Genomic DNA, 4,714 nt, shown 5'->3' on the forward strand with positions numbered 1-4,714 from the left:
GATCCTCCTGTAGGGCCGCCGATCCCTTTAGCTCCTTGGATACTTTCTCTAGCTCCTTCTTTAGGGGCCATGTATTCCATCCAATAGATGACTGTAAGCATCCACTTCTGTTTTTTCCAGGCACTGTCATAGCCTCACAAGAGATACCTATATCAGAGTCCTGTCAGCAAAATCTTTCTGGCATATGCAATATAGTGTCTGGGTTTGGTGGTTGTATATGAGATGGATCCCAGGGTGGGGAAGTCTCTGGATGGTCCTTTCTTCTATCTCAGCTCCGAACTTTGTCTCTGTAACTCCTTGTTTTATTTTTTGCTTTTTGGGAGACAGGGTCTCATTAAGTAGCCTTGGATGGTCTAGAAGTCACTATTGTAGACCAGGGTGGCCATGAATCACAGAGATCACCTGCCTCTACCCTGAATTTGTGGCACTCCTCCTGCCTCAGATTCCCAAGTGCTGGGATTTTAGGTATGAGCTTTCATGCTCTTAACACCATCTTTACTAAAATTGATGCCACTACTCTGGAAAACTCCATGTCTACTTTCTGGGAAGAGGTGACTTTGCCTCAGATTTCTGGAAGCCAACCCTGAAAGGAGACATCAACACAGCCTAAGCTTTTTCTGCAGACCAAAGACTTTAGACGAGGTTCTCCAGTTCTCCTTGTATCTTATGAGTTCTTCTATTGCTATCATGAACTTCACATAGCATGGCCAGGTCCTAGCTGCATATATAGCAGAAGATGGCCTAGTCAGCCATCATTGGGAGGAGAGGCCCCTTGGTCTTGCAAACTTTATATGCCCAAGTACAGGAGAATGCCAGGGCCAAGAAGTGGGAGTAGGTGGGTAGGGGAGCAGGGCAGGGGGAGGGTATAGGGGACTTTCAGGATATCATTTGAAATGTAAATGAAGAAAATATCTAATAAAAAAAAAGAACACACACACACAAAGAAACCTTCTACTTCCAGGATTCTTCAATGCTCCAAGGCCTGATAGTGTTTTGTCATTATCTGTGAGCACTTGCCCATCTTGTTGGAGTGATTTGTGAAGAGCTCTCTCCTCACTGCTTCTTTCTCCTGAAGAAGAGGTAGTTCCTCTTCTAGGGAAATGCACTGTTCTTAGCCCATGTTGGACAGCTTTTTCTCTTGTATTAACTTATCCTTAGGAGACTTAATATATTCATTTTGAGAATGATGACTTTCATGAAAATGGGAACAATTATTCCAAGTTTATCTTCTTTCTTCTTACACTGTACTTTATACAGCTTAATCTTGATATCAGGTGATCTTTCTCAAGCATACATACCTTCTTTTTATTTTGGTTTTCAAGTTTTAGTTGTACAAAGTCTTTGGTGCTCTGGTAGAGAAGTTCTTGGGTTTGTTGGAGATTCTTGGTCAGCTCCTTGATTTTCTCTTGATTTCTCTGGTGCTGAACTTAGATCTCCTCAATTCAGATGTGTCTGTCCTCCATGAGCCATTCAACTTGATCTCTAGAAAACTTTGTCTGCTCTCCCAGCTGGGCCTGAAGTGCTTCCACCTGCAGGAGGAGTATCTCTGTGCCTTTCTGGTAGCACTCAGAAATGTCTTCCTTGTCTTTTATTGTTGCTTGTCTTTTGCTTACTCCAGGATCTGCTTTGGAAGCTGGATAGCCTTCTGGAGAATGCTGACTGTGTGACAGGTTCCTTATGAAAATAGGTCACTTCTCCGGTGTCTGGTCCCACAAGAGCTTACATATTCTGAATCTTTTTCTTGTCTTCCAGTTCTCTGATTCTTAGCTGGTCATTTTCTGAGAAGAATCTTAAAACATGTTCCCTTTCCTGGAAGAAGCAGACCTGCATATCACTTAGGGCTTTCTTCAGTTCAGCAATCTTTTCCACCCTCTGCTGCAAGTTCCACTCAAGTTTATGCTGCTCTTCCCAAGCTTCTCTCTAGAGCTCTAACTTCTTCATCGGGTCTTCATTTTCTACCTCACAGTTAGTCACCTTCTTCTGATAATACTCCAGAAGCTCCTGAGAGGGGCAAAGGACAGCCAGATGATCCTCAATTAAAGGCAGGGGAGTTGACTCCATTGAGTCTGTAATTTTCTTCCAACTTCTGGTATCAGCAAAGCCAGAGCCAGCACCAAGTTTTGAGCCAACTGTTATTCCGAAGCAGTACCTCTGCTCTCTGAGTCATTACACATTCCTCTGTGTGCTAGAAGAGTGTTCCACCTTGCTAGATAGCTTTTCCCTTACCTCTCCTCGAGGACAGATCATGGGTCCTTCAGGGGTCACACACCTAGGTGGACAGAGAATGCAGAACTTTGACAAGCTAAGAAAAAAGGCACACGGCCAGCTGTCATGGAAGGGAGGAAGGAGAGAAGACCGGACTGCACCTGGAAGCAGTGGGATTTTGTTTCCTGTGGTGGTGGACTGATTTAGCAGAGTGTTAACTACTGGAATCATCCTGTCTTTTTTTTTCTTGAGATTTCATTTTTTTGTTAGATATTTTCTTCATTTATATTTCAAATGCTATCCCGAAAGTTCCCTATACCCTCCCCTCGCCCTGCTCCCCAACCCACCCACTCCTGCTTTGTGGCCCTGGTATTCCCCTGTACTGGAGCATATAATCATCACAAGATCAAGGGCCTCTCCTCCTATTGATGGCCTACTAAGCCATTCTCTGCTACCTATACAGCTAGAGACCCAAGCTCTGGGGATGGGGGTTACTGGTTAGTTCATATTGTTGAGGAAAAGCCCTGAAGGAAACAATAACAAATGGCATGAGGAAGCACTTCTGGGTCTTCTGTGAGGAATACTTCTCTCCTAAGAAGATGTTCTGTGGCCTTGGTGAGGGGAGCTGAGAGGGCTTGGTGGTCATCAGCCAGCCTTTTTCTGCTTGTGTACCATTGGGGATGGGGCTATGCTCAGGAGTTCATGCCCCCTCCAGAGTGCCCAGTCTTTGATCCCAGTTGGGAGGAGTTCACAGACCCGCTAAGTTTTATAGGTCACATCCAGTCTCTGCCTGAGAAAACTGTAAAATCATTCTAGTTGGATATTTGATTACATGGCTTTTCAAAAATTCTGTAAGTTCATAGTAAGTTTAAATTTTGTATAGATAAATTAGGTCATCCTTTTTTCCCTTTATGACCTTTAATTATCAGATAGTGGCCTCATTCCTATCTTAGTAGGATTGTTTTCCTTTATTTTAAACTTGTTCCAAAAATGTTTTCGTTTCTTAGTGCAAATAGCCAGTGACTCATGAAGGTTTACAAAGCCAGTTTTATTCTACAAAGTATTTGAAATTACTTGTATCAATTTAGGAGTTCTATAAAATTATTATCAGCAATTGTGAAGTCACCCACTTGTCTAAACAGCATTACTACATGAAATCACATCTTCATGTTGATCTGGAGGAAATTTGCCCGATAGGATGAGCTGATGCCCAGGAACAATTAGGCTATGTAATAGTGTAAAGATTAGCTTATCAACAGCAAGAAGCAATCCTGAGATGAAGTCTCAGGGGTCCTTGCCTCTCAGAGCATATCAGTCCCACCATGAAATACAGGGGGCCATCTCCAGGTAACTTACTCTCATGCCATAGCCTTTTCTGGATTACTTCTGTCACTTCCCCATCACCACTCCTACCCAGTTCCATGCCTCCATCTACCTCCAATATCTATTTTATTTCTCTTACTGAGAAAGATTCAGGCATCCTCCCTTGGGTCCATCTTGTTACTTAACTACTTTGTGTCTGTGGATGATAGTGTGTTTATCCTGTACTTTGTGGCTAACAGCCATTTATAAGTGAGTACATACCATGCATGCCCTTTTGGGACAGGATTACCTCACTCGGGGTGATATTTCTAATTTCATCCATTTAGCTGCAAAATTCATAGTGTTCTTGTTTTTAATAGCTGAGTCGAATTCTGTTGTGTAAATGAACCACATTTGTCCATGCATCATTTGTGAGGCATCTAGGTTGTTTCCAGTTTCTGGATATTACAAAAAGTGCTGCTATTAACAGTTGTGTAAGTGTCCATATGGGATGGTGTTGCATTTTTTGGATATATGCCCAGGAATGGTATAGCTGAGTTTTGAGGTAGAACTATTCCCAATTTTCTGAGAAGCCACAAAATTGAATTCAAGAGTGTTTGTACAATTTTGTCCTCCTACCAGAAATAGAAGAGCTTTCCCCTTACTCCACACCTTCAGAAGCTTGTAGTATCCCATGACCTTTAAGCCAAAATACATCCAGCCTACAAGATGTGCAGGGTCAAAGATGAAGCAGAGACTGATGGAACGGTTAACCAATGGCTAGCCTTAATTGAGACCTACCTTGTGCGCAAGAACAAACCTTTGACACTATTACTGATACTCTCTTAAGCTTTTGGGCAGGAACCTAGCATAATTGTCCTCTGAGAATCTCTATCCAGCAGTAAATGGAAACTGATACAGAGAGCCACAGCCAAACAGTAGATGGATCTCTGGGAGACTTATGGAAGAGTTAGTGAATGACAGAGGGACTGAAAAAAATAGGGATTCCACAGAAAGACCAACACAGTCGAATATCCTGGAAACTTGAGGATTCCCAGATACTTAATCACCAACCGAAAAGCAATCATTGGATAGATTTACAGGCCCCACATACATGTAACAGATATGCAGCTTGGTTTTGATGTGGGTACCCTAAGAACTGGATCCCCCAACAGCTGTCATTGAACCTGTTTCTGGCCTGTGGATC

At 42.8% G+C, this 4,714-nt stretch overlaps 1 pseudogene; it reads right to left on the reverse strand.

The window, feature by feature from the left end:
- Positions 1-596: 596 nt before the first annotated feature.
- LOC110315602 lies at positions 597-3,628 on the reverse strand (annotated as a pseudogene).
- Between the last annotated feature and the right edge of the window lie 1,086 nt (positions 3,629-4,714).

The sequence above is a fragment of the Mus pahari genome, unplaced genomic scaffold (genome assembly GCF_900095145.1).
Source record: "Mus pahari unplaced genomic scaffold, PAHARI_EIJ_v1.1 scaffold_10258_1, whole genome shotgun sequence".
In the NCBI taxonomy this organism is placed as follows: Eukaryota; Metazoa; Chordata; class Mammalia; order Rodentia; family Muridae; genus Mus; species Mus pahari.